This window comes from Pezoporus wallicus, unplaced genomic scaffold (assembly GCF_028554395.1).
Source record: "Pezoporus wallicus isolate ANWC-B61680 ecotype Strahan unplaced genomic scaffold, APGP_CSIRO_Pwel_v1 contig_6897, whole genome shotgun sequence".
Taxonomy (NCBI): domain Eukaryota; kingdom Metazoa; phylum Chordata; class Aves; order Psittaciformes; family Psittacidae; genus Pezoporus; species Pezoporus wallicus.
In genome coordinates, this window is record NW_026636510.1 from 1,200,888 (window position 1) to 1,226,298 (window position 25,411).

General features: G+C 43.9%; 1 long non-coding RNA gene across 1 annotated transcript; it reads left to right on the plus strand.

Moving 5' to 3' along the window:
• The first annotated feature begins 18,906 nt into the window (after nucleotides 1-18,906).
• On the plus strand, nucleotides 18,907-22,873 carry LOC130594508 (uncharacterized). The gene is made up of 3 exons (XR_008971101.1): nucleotides 18,907-19,116; nucleotides 19,420-19,492; nucleotides 22,409-22,873. It is a non-coding gene; the product is annotated as an uncharacterized LOC130594508 (long non-coding RNA).
• The last annotated feature ends 2,538 nt before the right edge of the window (nucleotides 22,874-25,411 follow it).

Genomic DNA, 25,411 nt, shown 5'->3' on the forward strand with positions numbered 1-25,411 from the left:
GAGGACAGGCTCCCACAAGATGTGCTCTGAGGAGCAAAACCATCTGAAAGCACACTCAACAAACGGAGTAGTGGGGCTGGGTGAGCAGCCATCTCAGAGTGAGGGAGCTCCGGACCAGTCATGCCTCAGTCACACCACTGAACAACCTACAGCACTTTTGCAGAACTGTCCTCAGCCCCAGGTTACTGAACCGTGTCCCAGCCAGGGGTGCACGCCCAGCCTGCATGCATGCATGGCTCTGGGTCCTGCTTGTCTGCATGGTGTGGCAGGGAGATGGCTGGCAGCAGTGAGGGCATTTGGAGCTGGTGCCACAGAGGGTGCTTCCAAAACAGCCAACTTACAAAACTCCATGCTGCCAGACTTGAGTCACACTAGTGGGCAGGACCTGCCATGAGGGTGGAGCACCCCCACAGGTTTCTCCAGATCTGGTGAGCAAGCACCAAGCACCCATAATCCACCCACCAGCCTAGGCACTGGGCTCCAGTGCTGGCATGAGCAAAACTAGGTCTGAGAAGATGTTGAGTTGTGTGTAAGTGCTGACAGGCACATGACCTCAGCACTGTCCACCTCTCAGGCCTTCTGGAACAAGTGCTTGTGCCCTTGTGTCTCCCTCAAACCAGTGGCAACCCCACAGGTGCCTACTGCCAGCCAGGAGGGCTGGAGCAGAGCTGGCTGCCAGCAGAAATGGCTCAAGTTATAGTTGCTTAAAACGTCTTGAGGCAACTCTTGCAAGTTCAGGTCCTCCTTGACCAGGGATTTATTTTTTCTAGACACCATATAAACAGAATTAACAGGTCAGTGCTGCCCCCACACGCTTACGAAAGCTTTTGGTTGGAATGGCTTGAGAAAGATGTGGGAATATGTAGAGGATATGACTTTACTAATATATTTGTTCTGCATAACTGTGGTCTGTTTCCCTGTCACAAAACAAACAAAACCCAAACAAGAATAAAAATAAAAACAAAGCTTCCTTAATTTCTGCTTAAAAAACACTTAAGAGAAAAATATTAACAGATTTGCCCACGTCAATTTCACAGCTGTGTTTAAAGCAGTTTCTGCAAAACCAGTTTGTAGTACAGTTACATTGGCACACAGGGATGATTTAGCTTGTTTTTCTTTTTTTTTTTTTTTTAGGGAGATATTGATAAGCTGCTGCTCCCCAAAATCATCTTCTTTTCACATAGCCCACCTGTGTCTAGCCCATGCAGTCCATAAAATCCATGTTGTGATTTTTCTGAGGGCAGACTTTTCCTTGCTTTTTCATTTTCTCCTCTATGTCCATACAGCTACATAAAGTCCCACACAAACAGAAGGGTGAAACACAAAGCAGGGGAGTTACAGTAAATTCACTTTACTCCAAGTAGTACCAAGTGACCATGTGAAGCAAAGTACAAAAAAACAACCTATTTTCGTCTCTCATCTTTTCAGCAACAGGGAGGTTAAGGTATCCTTCCTGGTAAGGGGTGAGACTCAAATGTCATGCTAAAGAATGATGTTGTGTATGTCCCTTTAAAAACTTCGAATAGAAGCTAGTTTAAATTTGAATCTAAAAAGAAAAAGTGAGCTGGTTTCAACTTGGAACTGGCTAAAATGTTTCACACAACATTTCTGTCAGGGAAAAAAAAAAGAAAAAAGGCAGTTCCTTTTAATTCTAAATGTTGCTTTTGATCATTTTTAATGGAAAAAAAGGTTAAAACACTGCTTTATTTTCTTACCATGGGCTGTTCATTTCATTCCAGATTTACAGCAGCAAGAGCCAGATCCTGAAATAGGGTGGAGATGCTGCTTGGAAATCCCCTGTATTTCTGTCTCGGATTGGCTCTGTACACAAAAACTGATCAATGTGTTTCAAGAAAGCAATGTGTGCCCAAGACCACCCCACTCATGCAGGTAGGGGACGGGTCAGGTCGGATGTGGGCTGGTGCAGACCACCACCACCCACCCAATCCCAGTGACAACCAAGGGCTTCACCAGCTCTAACCTGCTCAAACACCCCGAGGGTGTCCCTGGACTCCCCATGGGGCTTTGGCAGGTGGGAGCCCCAACCAGGTCCTGTACGGAGCCTGGTCTGCAGGCTGAGCTGGCAGAAAGCCATTCCCTTGTTCTGTAGGATGGAGGGAGGAATGAGGGGACAGGAGGTGCAGACAGTAGGAGACTGTAGGAACTGCCCTTTACATCCAGTTAGCCTAGGCAGAAGGAAGAAACAAGTATTGCAGTGTACAAACTATGGGCCAAGTATCCTTTTTGCACAGAAAAAGAGTCTCATCTTTCAGGAGGATTTTTTTAAGTATTTTTTTTTTTCCAAAAGAGGTTCATCTTTGACTGAAATCTGCAAAACTTTCTTTGTCCAAATCTCTACATATTTTTTTGCAACCCACAAAGGAAACTTTGCCATAATAAATTTCATTCAGTCTTCATTTTAGTTTTTGTTGGAGACTCCTTTGAATAAATCCACTAAACAAACTACTCTTCCTGAGTCGGTTTTTTCAGCTTTAGGTGTCCTGGATATGCAATCTACCAACTGGAATACAGGTACCTCAGGGCTTTAGCAGAAAAAAAAAGATCAAAATAAAAATCCACATCACTGAATTCTGAGAGTAACAAGACCAGCAGTGGGATCACAGAACAGACTGACTTGCAGGAACAATAAAACATTTGATCCCACTTAATTAGCCTGGTAACATGGGATCAGGCACCAAAATGATAACTAGAAATATATAAATGTCATGAAAACAAGCAAAACCTAATACAAAAATATTTTAATGTTATCTGATCAGAAATTCCATTTTGAGAAATAAAACACACACAGGTGGCTGCATGAATATCTTCTCTCAAATCCTTTGAAACATAAATGTAGATTTAAAATACAGTTTCACAAAGAAAACAATTAGAAAAAGAACAAATAGTTACAATGCATTTGAGAAACATTTTTAAAGGACATCATTTTATGATAAAAATGCATCTGAAAGAATGGCATTTTTGGTTTGTTTAACAATCCTCAAATTTTCCTATCAGGAAAGCTGGATGGGCACTCACTGTCTGTACCACCCCTCATTATTTTCGATTATTAGTGTTTGCCATTTGTAATAGATGTGAAGTTACTTTGACTTTGTTATGAACAGCCAGCGGGAGTTCTGAAAAAGGTAGTTTAAATACCAGAAGGAAAATGAGTGAGATGATATAAAATGGAGCCTGATCCTGCTAACTCATCCTCCAATAAGCAATCCTTCTTTTCTACTTACTGTACAGTGTAAGAGCTTCAGGATTAAGTCAGATCTTGGAATCATAATTCCATTTATTTGGAGAGGCTAACATGCCTTTTGCTCCACATAAATGTTTTCATTTAAAAGGAGGTTGTCAAGTCTGAAAGCATATTAAATTCATGATTAGAGGAAACTTTGCACAGCTTCACACAGGCCAGGGGACTGTGCAGAGCCATAGGGATGGGGTGGATCTCAGCAACTCCAGCATCCAGAGCTGCCCTCCCCAGCCCCAGTCACCATGTGTCTGACAGCCAAACAACCAACCACAGGGCTCATGCAGCCGGATGCACATGACACATGGGGATGCAACACTGCCAGAGACCTTTGGATTTTCAACACCTGCAGGAACTCCAGGGCCACTGATGTCTCTCACTGCCATTGATCACCCCAAGAGCCCAGCTAGCCCCAGTGCAGCCCTTTGCCACCAGAGTTGCTTCTGCTCCAAGTCATCATTGGGAAAAGAGCTCCTGGAATTTCAGTGTTGCATCCCTATCACGAGGCTGGTGGGGTGCTGACAGCACTGCAATATGTTACGCTTGCTTGGAATAGGAAAGACCAGCTCATGAAATAAGCAGCAGGCCACACCAAACAATCTGCTATACATTTCAAGTTTATGTTAAATCATCCATCACCGAAATCTCCCCTTGAAAACAAGCACTCCAGCAGCAGTACATGTATGCGCACTTGTATGTGCACACAGATGTACGCAGAGTTTGCTGTTCAATTTTATACAGGTTTTTTTTCCTCTTCAATTATCTTCTGCAGATAGAGAAGACAGAACAGAATGTAATTTAGTGTTCACAACATTTTTCATACAGTATTACACAAGTTACCAGCAAAGAAAAAAAATCATAGCAACCTGTAACCCCTTTTTTACATGTATTAGTAAACCAGCTAATTCTGAACATACCCTTTTTACTTACAAGCTGCGCATGTGAGTTATGCTACATTTAAAAACCTGCATCATAAACTTAATCAGAAACAGTCAAATCATCCTTTAAGAGTCATTCTTAATTAAATAGTATCATACATAGTTCCCTGAAAAGGACTAAAAATACTCTGCTCTGATCAGCTTTTTCTTTTTTTTTACATTTCACCCAGCTCAGGAGTGCTGCAAAATAAGTCAGCAGTTGCCATCCTTTCACAAATAGTATACTTTCTAAAAGGAGAGTTTTTTATAATAGTTCGGATTCAGCTAATGGATGAATATCATTGATTCATACATCCTTTTTTAAAGAAAACTGTGTTGAGTCATTAAATAACAAAAAAAAAAAGGTCATTTTTTTATCCCCACATTTTTAGACTGCTCTTCTTAAAAGAGCACTAAGGCATGTTTTACCTCATTTCAATATGAACCAATTAATTTCCCCTGATTTCAGTTGGTCAGATACAAAAATCTCAGGTCTTACTCAGCTTTTTTCAGTGTCTCAAGTGTAAGAAGAGAGTAGGGTTACTCATGTTTACCTCTGTCAAACAACAGTTAGAATATAGCCCTTCTGGCAGAACACTGTGAAAATACGAAAGCAATAACTGATTCTCAAAAAATTCGTAAAACATCCTTTTCTAATGATTCAAGGTATTTTTGTGGAGACATTTACTATTTTTAGCTTTTTTCCACTGTCTAGCTTGTCTAATTGCTCCTTGTGTGAGTGTTCTGGCCCAGGGGTTGATTTGCAGCTCTAATTGCAAAGGAAAGGATTACATGGCTTTGCTTGTGCTAGAAATGGGGCTAAAACCCTCAGGAAAAGATCTCTGTCCTGTTTTCATACCTACCCAACATATTCACTCAATTTGCTGGTCTCATCCATAACTTCAAACCTTCTGCTAACATGATCACAGACAGGTGACTGTTGTGTGCTGCCTACTGTAAGGGGAGCAGGTCTGTGTGCCGAGTCCCGAGTTTTCCATTTGATAGTTCTGTCCTACAGACCCATCTACTAATACAGTGAAGACATGCAGCAATTACCAGAGGTGTTACCTTTGCAGTTCTCTTTGAAAAGTCATGGAGACATTCCCATAAAATCCTCCTCATTGTAATTCTAGCTGGAAATCCTGGAAACAGCATAGTGAAATCAGTGTCCATGCTGGAAATGGGCACTGTCCATTTTTTTTATTATAAATTTTGATTATAAAGGTATGTATGTACTTACCTACTTACCTAAGTCCAAATTACTGTGATTTTGTCAAAAAATGCCACAATGCCACAATTGGAACTCATAGTGGCAGGCAGGCTACCTAAACCATACTACCTAAACTTTCAGAATATAAGAAAACTATTTCATGCCCAGGTTTAGTTAACACCATTTTGTAGATGCATGCAGGGGCTCTTCAGGATGTTTTAACCTCAATCGATTCGGTAACTTCACCAAGCAGCAGTCTGGCAACTCTCATTTCAGAACTTAAGACTCAGGCAACTCACAGCACAGCCCCTCCCAGAGAGGACAAAGAAAGATGGATCTCTTGCAGAAAAGTAGAAAACATCAAATATGCAATTTTTCCTTCTCTACATAAAGAGTATTTGCTGTTTGGCCCAAGCCTGAATTTGCCATTAAAGTAGCCCTTGTCTATACAAATGTTAGGAGCTAGTCCAAGCACCAACACAGCCTGGCACATCTCTGTGAAATGACCACTGTCATCTCCTGAAAGGGTACAGCGGTCCTCCAGAGCAGCATCTATCTGAAAATAGTTTAATTTTCCTGTGACCATACAAATGTTAGCACAAAGGTCTGGTCTGTGAGAGCAGTTGTGCAACATGCAATAATTTCAATTCCTGGTCCGAAGTGTTCTACAGGCAGTTGGAGGGTCCAAGACTAAGATCTTAAAGCACCAACTTTCTCACATCTATGCAAATATTAGGAACTAGTGACATCTCCACACATGCAAAATCTTACATCACACAGATTCCATTTAAATTCGCATGCCTATAAGCAGTTTCGGTGGGGAAATATTATACTCACAGAAATATTTACAGAAACTTGTTGGGGGGGAAATAAAAGTAGAAATTAAGGCAGATAATTTTCAGGTATTACTGATTTGAGATTTATTTGGGGATTTTTGCCTTCTTGGGAGATACAAGTTTCTAAATATTTAGCCAGTAATAACATTTGAGATATTCTGTTCCTTCTGCATGCCTCAGTTATGCATGGGTTTTCTCCACATCTCGTGCTTGCTCTGCAACCCGTGTACTGCTTTGTTTATTCACTGCACAAGCAGATACGTGCAACAGCCATTCCCCAGCAGAATGACTTTTCTCTGAGACCACCGCTTTCTTATACTGGAGCCTGCAAACACTGGGCAGTCAATGCGTTCCCCTCCTCCCTATTCAACTACCCTCTGTGTTTTGGGTTCAAAGTGAAAACTATCCAAAACTCGGGGACCTTGACAGACCAGGACTTGGGAAACTCAGGGAGAGACACTGAGGGCACGAGCATATTATCAAAAAGAATTTGAGTGCTCCCAGCAGCAAATTAGAAAGTTTTGGCTCCCAAGAATGAGTTGTGTTGTTTGCTCCTGCATACTGCAGCTGCTCGTCCCTCTCCCTCCCCACCCCCATCTTTTGGGTGGTTTATTACACACAAGCTACTAATGAATGGGAGCCGCTGTTTTACAGTACACCACACTTACAGGACTTATCTCTAGGCCTACCACAGATTTGACTGATCAACAGCAGGGCACCACCATCATAATTCTTCCTAGAAACAGGAGGATAAAAAGGGGTTTGTTGGAGGTTGGCTGTGTCTGCAGAGAATCCTGCCTGCAGGGCCTGCTGATGCCATCGCTAGCTGCTATGGTCTTTGGCCTAATAAGGTACAGAAACAAAGATTGTTCACTTGTTCAAGAATACTGAAGTACCCAAGTGACGGAAAGTGGAGGCAGCAGGGCACATATCCAAGTGGGATTAAGGCCACAAGTGCAACGTTACAAGGCTGACTGGGTGGCAGAGGGAGTATCTTTCTCTGAAAAAAAGAAAATAAAAAATCCAGTCAAACATAATTTATAACGTATCACAGTCAGAGGTGGCTGTCATTAAGAGTTAAATGTTGTATTGTGTTCAACTTATTCCGATAAGAATCCTCTAAGCTGCTTATATGTTATCATAACTCATGAGTAAGTAGAGCATGGGCATGGGGAGGGGGAGAGGCTTTCTGGGTCAGGATGAGACACAGGCTGGGAGGCAGAAACACTGGGGTAGCGCTGGACTGCTGGTACCTCAGTGTAGTGTGCCCACTGTCTGCACACTTCAAAGACACTGCAGTAAATCTTGGAGCCTGCCAAACCCATAATAATTGTCAAGGTCCAGACTCTACTTGGCCAGATGCATCTTTTTTACTTCTGTGCACTTCTCCCAGGTAGGAAGCCAGGCAGTAACACCAAGATGATCTAAATGGTGCATTCAGACTCTCTTCAGCTGGACCCAAGGGAACAGCCAGAGAAGGTCCGGGTGCAGTGAGGCTGTCTACAGAGGTTGAATACACATAGTCAGAAAGCTTCAGTGTTGGCACTGAAGGAAGAAAAAGTGACTTACATTGCAGCTAAGTAAAAAGGCCGTTAAGTTAGTATTACTGACTGGAAGTGGACTGGGTACCCAACTGAAGAGCAGGGAAGCAGCTTCCTTGGGGACAATATTAAATGCTGCTGACTAGGTTTGAATCAAAGCAGTAGGATTGTTTTCTCTGGCTTAAGGAAACCCAGCAACAGACTGCACTGAAGTTCAAGGAACTAGATCAGGACAAATCACACTAACCTTTACAGGCTTATTAGGGAAATTTTTCTCCTACTTTATTTTGGGTGTAGAGGGAATACCTGTGTGGAGTAAGAATTGACAGTCACAGGAGCCTGCCCGTTTTCACAGGTCTTTCAATAGCAGCAGCACAGCTCACTTAGTGCTATTCCCACTTAGGAGTGTTTCTCTGGTGCAGCTTGTTCAGAAAGCAGCAGTTTGTTTACTTGCTGGCTTGGGCTGCCTGGATCACGTTACACCTGCTGGGGCTGCTGGTAACGTGGGAGGTTGATTTTAAAATGGCACTGTTGCTTTTATAAAGCCTTTAATGTCACAGGCTCTGGCTATGTTCACGATCTCACTCATCAAGCCAAGGCTTAAGGGAGACATCCCAGTCTTCCACTCCCCTGTCATTCAAGTCAACGACCACCACCTTGATGTGGTAGGTGTGGGAGCAATGTTTCAGTACCTGCTCTCCATGCCAAAACACACCCCAACCATCTTTACACAGTTACGATATAACCTTTCCTTGGTCTCTCCATTTCTTAGTTACACTGTACATAACTACACCGGGTTCCAGTGGTGTACCTGGCCCTGAGTGCTCTCTCAGGTGATGATCAGAGAATGAGCTACAAATGTGAGGGTACAGTGACTCATAAAGGAAACACCATTCATTTAACATCCCTGGTGGGACAGTGAGCAGTCTCTGCACAGCTTTGCCCTAGGTGGAAACAAGATAGAGAGCATTGGAGTATCAGTGATGAAAGGTCTTCAACAGTTTTCATGCCCTCAAAGCCTGGTTCTGCAGCCTGGTTTTGGTGCCTCTCCATACCTTTCAAATTTTCTCCAGTCAGTGAAGAAAGGACTGAACTTCCATGATTCCCTGAAGCATCATTCTGGTATATTATCTGTGCCTGGTCTGACTAAGGACCAAGGGTCTGCGATTTGGCCACATTACTTTGAAACACTCTAGTAAGTACTTAATTTACTGGGTACTGAATTGAAATGCAGACGTGTTACTGGCTGCCACAGCATTGTCTTCATATAGGTTTGAAAGCCAACAGATTAATCACAGCAAGGTCTTGGTATCCAGAGGTGGCTGCTTCATGTATACTCAGGCGATAATGCACAAGACTGCATCAGGTATGGGGAGGCTAGAGGGCCTGTTTACTGTGTGTACAGACATAATGAGATAGCAGAATGCGTTTACGTCACTGTCCTCTGCGTCTCTGAGGTGTTACAGACTTTCCAGCATCTGATAACTGCAAACCTCTGTTCTTGCAGAGAAGAAACAGCTTGACGTAGCCACCTCTCTCCACAGTGGACTGTCGGATGAGAGAGGAGCTGAGTGCATCCATTCCTCCCACCCAGCTGCAGCAGTGTCTGGAGCACATCTACATAGAGGAGGTGAACATACGAACACGTTTGTGTCTGTGTGCGCTCCCATGGGTGGGGATGCATTTTCCTGTTGTGAAGCCTTAAAAGTGTGCGTGTTTAAATACATTTGTCTGGATGCAAGCTATGGTAAACAATCACATTTTAGCAAATGAAAGTTAAAAATAGATGTAACTGTTCTGTGAAGACACGTTTTACCCAGCGCTGACTTCTGCTGGACACCTGAGTAGCGGTGAGTAGAACATTAACTATGCAGCTACAGAGACCGTAAAGGCTTGTAGAAGAACAATTGGTCAACAGTTTGCTTTTTTTAAAATTGAACCTTTTCTAAAACTTACAGCTAATGGCAAAGATTTCTTCAAATAAGTATTTCCCTCTGATCTTTGTCACATGGAGTTTGCAGCACCTTGCCAGTATGTGAGAACCTGAAAATGTAAAAGACAATTTTTCAGCAGAGATGAAACTCACTTGTTTATCTTCACCATCTGTATGGAGTATAAACAGAGAGAATAAATAAATAAATACTGAAAAGTACATTTGTTTTCAATATATGTGAGCAAAGGTTTTGACACATTTGCAGTATGTAATACTGTGCTTAAAACATGATTTTAACCATCTGAAACATTCAGTTGAATTTAGAAAACTCTCCAAGTTGTATTTGCGTTCTGGAAAAGCTACAGCTACAAAAGAAAGTGTAAGTGCAGCAGATCATTCTGAAAATAAACTAATTTAAACAGAGAATGAGTTCTCCCTGAAAGGCTGCAGCATGTTTGGCTTCTTAGTATTACTTGGAAAAGCTGCAAGTATCTTATTTTTCCTGATACAACAGAGCCCAGTTGGAAAGGACAGACTGACAGTTTGGTCATGAGAGAAAGATCACTTCTAAGAGCACAACATTTTCAGTTAGGCCTCTTTTTTTCACCAATATTCAGTGACATTCCTAATGCAGTTCATGATCTTTATTAAAAAAAAAATAAAATGGTAGCAATAAATGATGGAAGAAACCCGAATCACTTTTCCAGGCAGCAACACTGCCACTTTAACAGTTTCCCACTGTACTTGGGGTTAGTTGCCAGAGAAGCCTTGTTCAGCCTATTTGGGGGCCCCATGAAATGCTGCAAGCGTTACTGAAATGAGCACTTGTCTTTTGTTGTGCTGCATGCTAGCACCATACAGTGCTGAGCTGATAAATCCACTTTTTCTAACACAAGCATTTTTCAAACAAAACTACCATGAGACTGATGAGTAATGCCAGCTTGCCAAAAAAAAAAACACACAACACCCCCCAACCCCCAGCCGTTGCTGACACTGACAGCTGTAAAACTCACATATTCACAAAGTGAGATGCATTACATAACTGGAAACTACAAGAGCAGCTCACCAGCAAGAGGAACTGCTAAGCAAGGTGGAACTGGGGCTCAGGGAGGAACAGATCACACATTTCGATGTGTGCTGGTCCACTAATGCCCATGATAAAGCTGGGCACTGCCTGGAGCACACAAAGGTTATGGGGCACTCCAGACTGAGAATCATCAGACTGTTTGTAGTTTGTTCTGGGCTGCATTTTTTTTTCATCAAAGCGAGAATGAAAAAAAAATATATCAGTGCTGCTAGGTGCGTTACGAACAGAAGAGCGATTTAAAACCCCAAATGCCACTATATGCAAGGCATGAAGCAGAAGCCCGACTCTAAAAGGCTTATCATAAAATCTTCAGCAGCTAAAGACAGCAGTGGAGAAGGTGGAATGTTAGGTAGTTAGGTTTGAGAAAAACTAGGTAGCTTTTAATTTGCATCAAATCTCTCAGATATATACAAGCACTTTGCAGAGTTGTTATTATTCCAATTTTGTGGACAAAGAGCTGAGTACTGGAGAAGGTCTGTAATCTGCCCAAGGCAGGGCAGGAAGGCAGTGGCAGAATGTCACCTGATCACCAGATCAGCTGCCTTTATTTCAGTATCTATTTCTAGATTGGTTTGAAAAACTTTGACAAAAGCATCTGATTCTGGAAGACCCGTGGGACAGATGATGGGGAAAAGGCATCATTAAGGGCTTCTGAGAAATGACAGCCTGTGGAGCTGGTGTAACAGCACAGAAGAAGGTGCAGTGCAGCGAAGATGTCAGCGTCTGCAGAAGCTGCCAGACCCCCATGTGTTGCTGAGATTGCCAGAAATGGGGTTCTGAAGAGGGCTGAGCTGGCGATAACTCAATGCATAAAATAATGGATGTATATATGAATAGCAATAAAAAGAATACCAATAAAAAACCCTGTAATTAAACCACCACTAACCTCACGCTAAATTTTATACATCCAAAATGATCTACACTTCCATTTTGTCTGCTCATGGCTGAATTAATTCTTGTTATATAGTAAGAGATTGATTTTTATATATATTTATATATATAAAGTTTTTAACTTGGTGGGAAAACAACACAGAAAAGCTTTTTTATAAACAAGTGTGCCTGTTCATCAAACAAGAGCTGAACATGACCAACTAAATGCATAAAGTTCCATATGCTTTATCATGTTACCTGTAATAAACTAGGTTAATGAAAAATCAAGATGCACAGAAAAATCAGGTGGGGGAAGGAAACACAGAAATTAATGTTTTGAGAATAATGTCATCTAAGCCAGCCTGTAGGTACAGTGGGCTGCACAGGAGAGCAGTGAAAGCATAAAGAGAATACTAGATGTGTATTAAGCTACAAACTGAAATAGCTGTGAACAATGGCAAAGTCCAGTTGCTCCTGGAACCTTAAGGTAAGGAAACATCCTTATAAAAGATGAGACAATAGCAGTGCTGTAAATGACAGTCCCATAGGCAGGAAAGGGTTAAGAACTTCCTATAGCTCCTAAAGTATCAACCTATATTGTAACCCTTCCACAACGCTTCTGCAAGTGCTTTCTCTGACTTAGTCCACCCAGAATAGGGAAGAGCATCAGAATTAGGTTTACTTTTCCTCTGCACAGCAGATGCAGATACACTCTAAGCAGAGAAAAGTAAAAGGAGAAGGAAATGTGGCTCCTGTTCAAGACCTTCTGCCAGGGCACCTCTAAGTCCCAGCAGCCACTTACCCTCCTTGCTTCCTCCAGAACACGTAGACGTTTGCCAGCCCTCATCCAGGGTGTGGCAACATGCTGCTTTCTAGAGCAGTGCTTCTTGGTCTCTGCAGAGTGCTGGGGCCATGGGGCTTAGATACAAGAAAACACGAGTAGGCTGAGGATTCGTTGTTCATTTATTGCTTTTATTTTGTTTGCATCATTTTGAAGTGGGGACTTTTGGATGGTTTTCTTTTGCTTGCTTGCACGAGTAATAAAGTGTGTTCATTTAACTGGACATGTATTTAATTTGAAAACATTCTCAAAATACTAATGCCTCATGGACCATAGGCTGAGATACATTCCTATATTCTAGGCATCCTTAGAATATTCAGGCTAGCAGATTTCTCTCAGATTTTCTTGCCACACACTCTTCTCATCAAAATTTTAATTGAAGACTATGAGCATTATTACGTAATACAGTTCCACAGACCACCTGCAGCAAACTTGCCAAGGTCTCATGGATTATCAGTGATTATCAGTGATCATAGGATGGAGGCAAGCCCAGAGCTTTCGGTGATCCTGACTGTTCATCTTTTACACTGTATTAAGACCATTCATATAAATCTGCCCTTCTACTCTGCTGTCATGAGACCTCACTTGGAGTACTGTGTGCAGTTCTGGTGTCCTCAACATAAAAAGGACATGGAACTGTTGAAAAAAGTCCAGAGGAGGGCCATGAGGATGATCAGGGGACTGGAGCACCTCCCGTATGAAGATAGGCTGAGAAAGTTGGGGCTGTTCAGCCTGGAGAAGAGAAGGCTGCATGGAGACCTCACAGCAGCCTTCCAGTATCTGAAGGGGCTATAGGGATGCTGGGGAGGGACTATTCATTAGGGACTGTAGTGATGGGACAAGGGGTAATGGGTTAAAACTTAAACAGGGGAAGTTTGAATTGGATACAAGGAAGAAATTCTTTACTGTGAGTGTGGTGAGGCACTGGAATGGGTTGCCCAAGGATGTTGTGAATGCTCCATCCCTGGCAGTGTTCAAGACCAAGTTGGACAGAGCCTTGGGTGACATGGTTTAATGTGAGGTGTCCCTGCCCATGGCAGGGGCATTAGAACTAGATGATCTTAAGGTCCTTTCCAACCCTAACTATTCTATGAATCCTCAGTGTTTTGAAAAGTACTTGCAGAGTTTTTAGCAGCTTTTATTTATTTATTTTTATATCCATATCTCTTTGTAATGTGGGCCTACAGTACACCAGTTCTACCTGACAAAAGGGATCACTGCTAAAACAGATGATGTAACTATTCCACTGGAACGTTTAGACCAAAATTGCTCCAAAGTTTCAGGCTTGGAATCAGGAATCATAGGCAGAGGGAGCAACAAGGGGACCTCAAGAGCCTGGACTTGCAGCACCTTCCAGCTGCTCACCATTGCTAATTTTAAATGTTGTTTGGGTTTTGGTTTTTTTTATTGAAAGCCAAGCAAATGTGCTGGTCCTCACCAAAGGGCTGTACGCTACGTCTTGCCAAGTTTAGTCACACATGGCACTCCCCTGAATCAACAGACTTGCTAATGTGAATGAATTGTTTTCAGCACAGTTTTGTTTAAAAAAAAGTTGACAACAACAAGCTACAAATAGTATTCAGGGTGAAATTATATAGAGGAGTATCACCATTGATATCTGCATGTGCAAGTCTGGGCTCCAAATTATTTTAGGGCAGTTTGCCCCCACTTCTTATGCTTAGAAATCAAGCTCCTGCTCATTAAATAGTCCCAGTGAAGCAGATTATGCCAACCCTGTAAGAGGTAGAACCTTGACCAACAGGCATCCATGGATTTGGGGAGACTTTCTTCAGAGCAAGGTGTTACTGCAAGTAAAAGTTAGAGACTCTTGCTGTTGTAAGCTATGGGACTTCCCAGCAGTACAATGATATTTAGCATGTAGGGCATCTCAGACTCTCATTCTGAACCATATTTAACATCCCCATCTCTGTGCAGCCCCTCCAACCTCAGGGGAACTGCTCAACAGGTAAGTGACTGGGAGGAAGGACGTTAGAGCCGGACCTCTCCTGCGAGGCACATAAAATGTATTTGGGCAAGATTCCCACTGGGAGAAGTTTGCAAAATTTTTCTAAGACTGGGAGCAAATGTTAACGCAGTTTTCTTCCTTCAGGGCAGTTTTAAAGTCACTTAAAGCCCGAGAGCATTTTCCACCTGAGAGACTGGACTTCGCTCCTCAGTGTAGTTCCCCTTACTCATCGGATGAGTACCGATTACTCATGTGATCAATGCATGGGGAGCTGAGGTTTTGTAGAAGGGCAAATTTCTAGATTTGATAACAAAGTCAGATCTCTGCCAAAACCTCTTCCTCCCCTGCAGAGTTTGTTGCTTAAAATCTTATAGGATAAAACATAATATTTTCTATAAATATGATCTCAGTATGACTACAGGATTTTTCTACAAAAATACATAGCCAAATTTGTGACTTGTCTATTTGTATTAGAAATCAGCAAAGGAACTGGCCTGTGAAACTCTCACACTTTGATGCCATGCTTTTCTGGATGTTACTTGATTTCCTAGTTTAAAAATAAAATTACACAGATTAAGAGCCTTTTGAACCTCAAAAGAATGCACATATTAGAAAAGTTATTTCCTAAGATAAACAACCTGATTTAATAAGCTGCCTTCTGGGTTTTATGACATTAAGGGGAAAAGATTGCTTCAAAGACATCTAGTTTAACACATGTCCATCAGCTTCATTTACAAGTTCAAAATCCAGCCCTATATAAGATATTAGCTTGGTTTGGAATATGTAAAGTGACTATTTTTCATATGTTAGTGCACTGAAATACTTGATACAATATTGTTAGGGAAGAAAAAAATAGTTGCCAGAAGAGTTTATTTGAGGAACAGTTACTGCTAATAAAAACTTTTCATTAACAAGGATTTTTTAAATTGTTTTTTAATATGTTTTTAATGACCTCTGCTCCTCGTACCTACCTCCTTGCTTCCAAAACTGTTTGTACTGTCCCCAATAACACTCAGTGGAAAGCTGTCGTTCCTGGCTAAATCCTTACTTAGGTTGGATGCTATGACTCCGTTAGACAGGGTTACAAGGTCACAATCGATTTTGGAGGCCACCTGGAGAGTCCAGGCCGTGAACTGACTCAAAAAATTTATATCAGAGCTGGAATGGTCCACCTCCCAGGGCTCAGCCTGCGCTGACACCCCAGCCACAGGATGGAGCCTGCCAGGCCCAGCTCAGAGAGAGGCCAGAGTTGTTGACCCCGTTAGCTGACCTCTTCAAACTTCAGGAGAATTTTTCTGGCAGTTACCACGGTGACTGGGCACTCCAAGCTTATCCTTCTTACTGAGAAAAAAAAAAAAAAGAAAAAAGAAAAAAAAAAGTTAAAGCCTACCTTGTAGGGATGCCTATCAAGAATCAAATACATAAATGTTTTAATGGTTTGTTTTTTTCCTTGGGCTGCTCTGGCTCTGACTGGTACATGCAAAGTGAACATCAAGAAAGCTGTTTAACTAAAAGCATTTCTACTTCTGAAAAAGTGATGTTCAATGGATTTAACAAGTAGCATTTCTAAGATCTGCCTGTGATTGCAAATGACACACTGAGAGATTTATCATAAAATAATATTTATTTTCCTTTCTGTACCTGACTCCAGGTTATTACCATTCCTTACCAAATCTGGGACAAACTGAGAAAAGCCTTAGGGAGGATTCCATGCCACCTTCTTTTTTTTTTTTCCTTTTAAAAACTAGCTGCTTGATGAAACATTACGTATGCAGCAGTACGTTGCTTTGATTTCTTAAGAAGAGACTGTATAACCCACTTAATGTACCATGAAGTATTATTTAAGAGGAAAATTAAAAAAAGAAAATTTGCCAGACATCGTTACTGGTGGTTTTTTCAGGCACTTCGAACACTAATCATTTCACACATAAAATTTACCAGGTAAGCAAGGTCTCATGATGCTGACAGAAAACACTTGAAACAAATCAAGGGATCAGAGAGCACACTAAGTAAACAAGAAAATGAAGTGCACTCTTGATTTCTAAAACAATAAGGGGAAAACTCATGGTTCTTAATTTCAAAGCAATCACATTATAGACAAAGCTTTTATGTAAATTTTCGTCATGCTCCTATACTTGAAATAGCATCTTGCAAAAGGGAGCAATGAAGAGTACACTGCATTATAGCTGGAAAAATCCTACTCAAGGGCTCCTGATGGCAAACTGTCAATCAGAATTCCCCGTTTGTTATGAACTGCTCATTTCTGAAGTACAGCTAAACAGAGGTTTAATAATTGAAAGTTTAATGGCATTTTGTCTCACGCATGGTTTTGAAGTATCTTCTGTTGTTTGAAGAGTTAAATACGAATATTCAAATTGCTGCTCAGCCTCTGCTCTGTGCTCCTGGGCTTCTCCACTGGCAGCGTTGAGAGGGCAGAGGGGACAGAGCTGCTGAGTTGCATCTCACAGGGGGAGATCCTGCAGGTGAAAAAAATAAAGTAGGAGAGTGGGGTGTAAAAAATAAAAAGCACATAACCAATCCTTTGTGCCAGATCTATTTTTCATTTCTGCTAGAAGGATGAAGAAAAGGCAGGACTGTATATTAACCAGCATTTTAAAAAAGTGAATCCAGGCATGATGAAGGACTTTCTCCATTCAAAATTGGTTCAATTTCTTTGAAATATCGTATGCTTCAATACTAAACAGATACATAGACAGATGATAATATTATCCACAACTTTGAATTAAACATGGAAACAATTAAATTAAAAACACTTAAATACTGTTTTTCTGTTATTAGGGGTGTTAGAAAAAGGGTAAGCCTCTCATTAAGAGATGAATGTTTTCATTTGTGTTTTTTATTATGGCTATACAGGATGGTTTTGTGTTTTCCCTTTTTTTTTTTTCTGCATGAAATAAAGTCAGTTGAAACAATCAGGTGACTGATTAATAGGCTAGTGGGAAGAATATAAGTGTTTGCTGCGGTTTATTTTGGGTTTTTTGCATCCTTTTTGGACAACACTATATATAAGCATGTGCCTTTCAATTAGATAGCATGATTTATGAAGTCATGTTCAGGGCTCGCCAGGTTGTTGACTCAGATTAGAGCTGTGATGCCAGCTCATTCCCTGGTGACAAACACTGACTGTCCTTCCCGCAGCCAGGCACCCCGGCAGCCTTATGAAAAGACCTTGTGGTTGGCAGAGCACTGAGCAGGAAATGAGGTCCTCTCCGGTTTGGGACAGAGATGACTGGAGTTACAGAAAGCTGTAAAGCAAAATCAGCATCTCTTGAGTCACAGACTTTAAGCTCATGGGCATCCCACAGTTCCCTGTGTGAACGTGGCCCACCAGCGCTGCATTGCCTGCACACCCTCCAGCCTCCCACTGACTCCCCAGGGGAGCACCCAGCCAACTGCAATTCTGTCATGAGAAGAAGGGAGCAGTTTCACATGGGAGAAAGGAAGCAAGGGCACTGTGGTCCCCTCCTCCTCCCCACGCAGCCCAGCCCGGTGCTCAGCACCCTCCCAAGGGAATGTTTTTTTCCTTCATCCCTATCAGAGAAATTTTGGCACATCGCATGGTGTTTTTCTAATGATACTACAAGAAGTCATTTATCTCAGCCTATGGCTTGGGGATCTTTTGTGTGGCCTTCCCTCTTCTAGGAATTTCACATGTAAATTACTGGAAAGCAGGAAATCTTTTAAGACCCAGTGGGAAGCTTGTGTGCTGTTTGCCTCAGCATAGACAGCTGCAGACCACAGAGGACCCTGCCTTGTAGGTTCTACAGCAACCCACACACCCAGACCTGAAATAGAGGAACTCGGATCCCCATTTCAAAGACTCTAAGCCGGCAAGTGAGCCCTTGGAAAGAGGTTGGAAACTTACTGAATTCATAGAGAAGGACTCCCTGATGCTCTCTGTGCAACACTTTCAGTCTGAATTCCCTTTCAATGCAACTGAAACAATAATATTTAGACCGTTTTGGGATGAGATTATTGCTTTAATAAATTGTTTTTTTTTTTATTAGTTCATTGTGGCAAATAAGCCCCCGATTGATTTTTCTCCTAATCAGCATGGAGAACGCATTCCGCTGTAATTAAATCCTGTGTAACTGGGCACTCTGTGTTCGCTTGTCTCTTAGCTTGCAGTGGTATGAAATACAGTACATCAAACGCTACACTGTACACGATAGGCACCCTGCCAGCCCAGGGAACGATTATGCTAACTTGTCTTTAGTGTGCTTACAAATGAGTATAGCTGAGGCAGTACGCATCTCTTGGGAGATGTATTAAAGTTATGAGAGAAGGAAGATAGCCAGACAGAAGGTCTTCTCTCGAGGAAGCTTTAACCCTCCCTCTCTGCAAAGGCAAGGAGAGATGCGGGGGCCACTCCCTCGCCCCCGGTCCCCGCAGCTCCCACCGCTCCTCCTCTCCCCACTGCCAGGGCTCCGGCCGAGGCTCCCGGGGCAGCTGAGTCCCCTCCGCCGACGGGAGCGCGGCAGGGCTGCCAGGCGGGCAGTTTTGAAGAGTCGATCTTCATAATACAAATCCCCCAGCTTCGCCTCCCCGCCAGCCGCGCGAGCCAGCTTTTTAATTGAATCCCGGGGATTTGGCCGCAGCCGAAAGCCCCGATTCGTGCACCAGTGTCGTGGGTCCCTGGTGTGTGTGTGTGTGTGTGTCCCGGGGAGCGTCTCTCCAGTAGTGATGTCTCATCCCCAAAAAGGGAGGGGGGGAGGGGGAGGGCGGCTTCGGGAGTTTGGGAGAGCTCCCCCCTCAATCCTCTTGAGAGGCAGAGCGCTGCCGAGGCCCATTGCCCCCGCGCAGGGCGAGCGGGGCCGGAGGCGTCTGGCGGGGCCGTTGAGATTTCCCGGCTGCGCCAGGGCAGCGCTTAGCGGGGAGGTGAGGACTAGGGCCGCATCCTGCTCATTCTATAAGTTAATGCTCTTTTCTCTCCGGCTGCAGGGAAGCAGGCCAGTGGATAATTACCCCTCACTGCAATCCGCAGAGCTGGCCTAATCCGAAAGCTCAAGTGCCCGTAAGTAAAACTTCAGGAAAAGTTATTGAAACTGACAAATACAGGGTGACAAATAATCAATAAAAGCCCAGTCCTACATCCTTTATTGTTTCCAGGCACTAACAGCAAGTAATGAAACCTCGGCGAGGACGGGGGAGGGAGCAGGAGGGACCGGGACCTGGGCTGGCCCCTGGAAAAAAAAAAAAAAAAAAAAAATGTTAAAAAAGCCAAAGGAAGGACCCGGCAGCTTAAGGGAACCAGTCCTGTCCCCCATGTGGGCGAGGAAAACCTCCTCTCTCCTACGCCAAGCCCTCCCGAAAGGCGCCGTCTTTGCGCCGGGAGCTGCCGCCCGGCCCCGGCGGGCAGAGACGCCCCGAGCCCGGCCACCGGCTCACAGCCGTGACCCTTGCACGAATTTCATGCACCTGCGCAACACTCCAAGCTCTGCCACCTGCTCCCTAAACCACAGAACATATCTAGGCACTAGGCGCCCTGCTTCTAATTAGCATTTCGGCCCTGGATTTTCCACGCCGCAGTTTCTGAAGTTTCAGCGAAGGACGCTGTCCAAGATAAATCCGTGCTGTCGTTTCTCTCCTTTTCTGTCTCTCCGAATTAAGTTCTGATCTATCAGTTTAAACACTGGCCAGAAAGTTGATTCACTTTCTGTTAGGATTTCGGGTTAAACCGGGGGCTCCTCCAGTGTCTTTAAGCTTTTGAGCTGTATAAATGAACTGCAATGTCACATAATCGATAGGGAAAACTCAGCTGTCACAGATCCGAAAGCAGCCTCCTGCCACAGCAATAACGTGATCTGGCATTTCAAAGTTTGGAAACGTGCTGTCTGCGCGTCCGGGGCTCGGGGAGGAAGAGCTGAACAGAGGGACGGGGGCATGCGCTGGGGCGGGGTGGGGGAAAGAGGAGGCGGGGAAACCCGGCCGGCGGCCCCAGCCACGGCGCCCCTCACCGCTGCGGCCCCACAGCTCCCTCCCTCCCTCCTTCCCACCCCGACACACGCTGCGAAAGTTGTTTCCCAACTTTGGCGTTTGGGGAGGGTTGACCCAGAACAAATCTCAGTGTCTCGGTGGCCTTTGCAAAGCGACCGTGCCCCCCCGCCCCGAAGCGGCGGGACGTGCCCATCTGGAGTCCGCACAGTGAGAGTCCCGGTGCCACGCACCGCCACCGCGGCAATCAGTCACTAAAAGCCACACGCTTCAGTGAGCCGGGAATAAAATGAAGTCCTGGTGACGCCTGGTTAAACCACTGACCCTCTTGTGAGGGCTGGAAAAGAGGGGAAGGAGACATCCCCAATCCTCTCAGCAAACCCAGCTTTGGGGAGCTTCGCGGGGTGATCCCGGCAGCGGTCGGGGCCGCAGTGGCAGCAGCAGCCGGCTTGAGCACAGATTTCCCACTGAAACCTTTATTTTTAGATCGGCTTGGGTGGAAAAATAAACCCGTGGAAAGGGAGTGCTCTAAGCTGCAGAGTAATCGCTGCTCTCAGCTTCCTGTCCCTCTGCACACCCCGACTTATCTGCACACACAGGCACAAGCACAAGAAAACAACTTACAGAGCATGTTGAGATGCTTTCTGGAAGGGGAGGGCTTTAACATCCAATTGGGAAGCTTTCTCAGATGAACGATAAATTTCTCTTTGGTTAGGCTGTGGTGTTTGATCATATCTTTGTGGTTTTGTCCCCACCACAAAGGGACCCCCCGTAGACTGAGCCAAGAAATAGGATTTCAGATAGTTTGTTTTGACATAAGGGAACTGTTGCATTTGTAATATCATAACATTCTAAAGGGGAGGGGGGGAAACAAAGCATCTGTAGCTGAGAAAAGGAGTGTACTTAAGTACCACTACATTTCCATCCCCATTTGGGTATAATTTAAGTATCTCCTGGCTTACAGTAATATACTCTCTATTCTTGAGGCTATCCAAAAAGGGGGATTTAATGAGGCTGAATTTATACACTTATATAATTCAGAGGTATCACTGTAGCTGTAAAATGACAATTGGTACATGTGTAGTGTAAAAGAGCTGAAATCCCATCCCAGGGACCAAGTTAGTTATTTCTGAAGGAGCTGTCATTTCCAGCAGGGGGGACACAATGAGAAGGCCAGGAGCAATGGAGCTCTGATCTCCACCAAGGAGAGATAACCACCTGATTAAAATAGGCCTCTTGTTCCCTGGTTATTTGATCATCGTGTGAACTTACCTTATTTACAATTATATGCAATGAGTTACCCAGATTGCAATACACCTATAGTTTTGGGTTTACCCCCCATTTGTTATCAATACCATCTCTTGGACAGATTTCTGGAGCACTCAAGAGTAACATGGGAGCACAGAAACGTTTTTAAGGATGTAGGGGATGCGTACATTCAGAGCCATATAAGAGAGAGTAGAATGTATATTCCCCCACTGGGACCCAAGCAAGAAGCCAGGCCCAGCAGAACTGGGCTGTCAAAATCAGGATACTTACAGCACTCAGACTCGTGTGAGCACCACCAGAAAGCAAAGGGGCACTGCAGTGTGGGATGTACTATTTTTCAGTCCACATCTGGTATTTGCTCTTTTCCCAGATGAACCCAGGCATGGCAGCTGTTGGAGGACACTCTCCTTTTGGGACACTCAGAGCCCAGGCCCATGGCACAGGGCAACAAAGTACATTTCCGCTGAGATTTAATGCACTTTGTTCTCCATTTTAATATTAAATGGAGCAGTGTTTGCCAGATTATTATCCCACTATTGCTTGTGCATTTGTCTCTTAATGTCTAGTGTCTATCATTACACAAAGCGTTTTGAAGAGCTAATTTCAAAAGACAGAAAGTCTACACTTACTATGAAAGTCATTAAATTAGCATGACAAGCATAAAGTTCCTAGGTTATAATTTGGTTATAGATCTGAAATCTTTCCTGCTTTCTCTCTCCACTTGAAGGATGAAGGCTGTAGCAAGTCATTGACTCGAAGTCAGGACAAAGTCACTTGCAGATTGCACGGTGGAAGAACAGGTAAGGGATGCGGGCTTCATCACCACCTTTTTTGGCAGTGCGGTGGGTGACAAGATGTCTGCTTTCCCCTCACTTCTCCTAGCAGCCAGAGAAAGATGTGATCAGATGGTCTTCGACTACAACAGGTGGGGACAGAAAAATAAATACATCTCGATGTATATCTCATTGATTGATTAAAATGTTGCTTAAGTAGCAGGAAGCTCTTTTGCCTTTTAGATGCACTAAACGCCAAGACGGGAAGATGAGTGATATAAGCAGCTATTGGCTGGCTGCGTTCAAGATGCGATGCGTTCCATTTATTTTAATCTCTCCTTCATTTCGGAAGAAAGCTGGGGAGACGAGGGCAGAGCTACTTATCACACCTCCGTGGGCACACGCAGTGCCCCGGAGTGCGGGAGCCCCCGGCGGCGCGGAGACAGGGAGCGCGCAGGAGGCGGCAGCGGGGGCGCGCCCTGCCCTGCCGAGCACCTTCCTCCTCCCCTTATCCCCTCACGGCCTGCACTTCTGCAACGAGAAAATTAGAGAGGAGATGGGGCACCCAAGCGCGGTGCTCCCAGAGGAGGCTGCCCTGGTAGTTATTCAGGCTAAAAATCTGCTGTCAACTTCTTTTTCTTTTATTTCTTCCCCTTCCAACCCCGCCCCCCCCCCCCCTTTTGTTTTTCCGCAGGACCAGCAAGGTGCTGGTGGGCTGATTTGTTTGCTTTTAACCAGGCATGATGCGAATTGTGGAAGCTTTCCATTTACCTTTTCTTGAAGCGTTTTAATTATCATCACTGACCTGTTGGGCATACCTACAGTATCAATGTCCCTTTTACATCGCTGCCTTCCCTTTCTCTGCATGTTTCTGCTATTTAACACTTGCTACCTTTGCCATTAGAGTCCTAGAGTGACCCCCATGGGTATCTTTGAAAGAAAGACCCTCTGCATTCCAGCACTGCCTCTTTACCCAAGTAATAGCAAAGGGACCATTCAGACACATGGACCACACTGAAGCATTAATTAGGCTGATGAAATCCATAGAAATGTATGGATTCAGCATAATCGAGTTTCTTCTGCTGACTATAGTTAAGGAATACGTGAGCAGCTGGGAGAATAGAAAGTACTGTTAGGGTGAAGTCATGCATGTAATTGAGTATATTTAACATAACCATTTTAATGATCGGTGATTAAAAGTGCATCTACTTAAATTGTATACCTCTGCAATTTGTCCATATCAACTTTAGAGCACACACAAAGAAAAGGTCGTCATATAAATTTATAAACAAGATCCCTTCCTGGCTACACATGACTCGAGCTTCATGATAACAGCGGCGATGGGGGAAAAGGCCTTTCGCGAGAGAACAGCTACGCCAGGGCGATATTAATTAATCACTGGCTTGGCCCCTTTCTCTCCTATGCAGTCACAGTATTAGAAGTGCATAATAAGTGAGTTTTCTTTTCATCCGTAATTATTTATAATAATTGGATCCCTCGGAAAAAAAAAAAAAACAACAAAAAAAACACCCCAAAAAAACCTCAGCCTGGGTTTCTTCCCCATATTAATGGAGCAGCTTTTCCCTCGCTTAACAATATTATGTGTACGTATGTGTGCACATACACGCAGAATGTTGTGTTTTGGGGTTTTTTTTCTCCCTCTTCTTTTTCTTCTTCTTGTTTTTTTTTTTTTTTTTCCTGGCAGAGAAGTGCGAAGATAGCAAAGAACCGATGAAGCTTTAAACTTAAACTTCTCCGCAGAGACTCCGGGACTTCGGAACCCAGGCGGTGTTTGGGGGAGACAGAGCGGATGGGCCCGACCATGTCTCCTCGCAGGACAATCCCGCAGAATGGGAAATTAGCAGTCGAAGTCTGCTAGTGGGGACTAGATCGCACAAAGCCCACGCGTTGAGAAGGCTGAGTGTCTCTCTCTCGCCTATTCAAGCTGCCCAGGCTGGTTGCAGGGAATAAATAGAGTCATTGTGGAGCCCATACACAAACCGACCCAGCTCCCTCCCCCATTCCTTATCGCCCTCCCCCCGTCCCTTTATGCTTAAACGCACACAAATATGCAACCGCTATGCACTGAGAGGAGCCTAAACTTTTCTTCACTTTACTGTACGACCCCTGTAGGAATGGTCTTTTCACATGTATGGAATATGTAGTTATGGCAGAGAGGGGGTCACGCTAAGGAGGGGAAAAGAGAAGCTGGCCGGGGGCAGGACCCATCCTGCCCTCTCCCCGCCGAAGATAACGGTTCAAAGTAGCGAGATGCATTAAACAGTTACAAAAGGGGCAGGGGTTGGGGGGAGTAGAAAGGTTCACTTAAGTTTCTGGTGGAAAACTTAAATCGCTCTGTTCTCCCTCTCCCAGCGTCGCTGCAAGGTGAAATCCATTTGGTGCAGCTCTGCCAAGCGGCTCCACTCCCGGGAGCTCGCTCCGTGCAAGAGAATTTGCAGCCTTGAAAGCATATTTTTCTTCCAGCTATCGTGGCACTTAAATGATAATGTAGGCAATGAAACTAGGGAGATTTATATCTTTTGGAAAGTAGGACGAGCCAGATGGTAATAGCGTCATTAACAAACAAACTTAGGATTTGCAAGTGAAGCTTGAAATTGGGAAAGAGATCTGGAGAACAAAAGGAGCTGCTGTTGAGGGGGGAGAAGAGTCCCTCTTCTGCCGGCCAAATCTAAGAGCACATTCTGGAGGGGCTGGTCCTGCCCAGCGCTAGATAATAAACGACGGCTTTTTCCTCCCCTGTTGTGACTGAGAAAGGACAGAGAAAACTTTTGCAATAGGCAAATGTGGCATTTATTCATGTGTAACCCTTTGTAGTCTCAAGTGTCCCAAATGGGCCTTTAATTCAAATCCCTATTTGGGTATGGAGGGATCGCTTCTCCCAAGTTTATTTTAGAGAAACAAAGCGCCACTTGTAGAAGTTGAAGGACGAAAAGTTC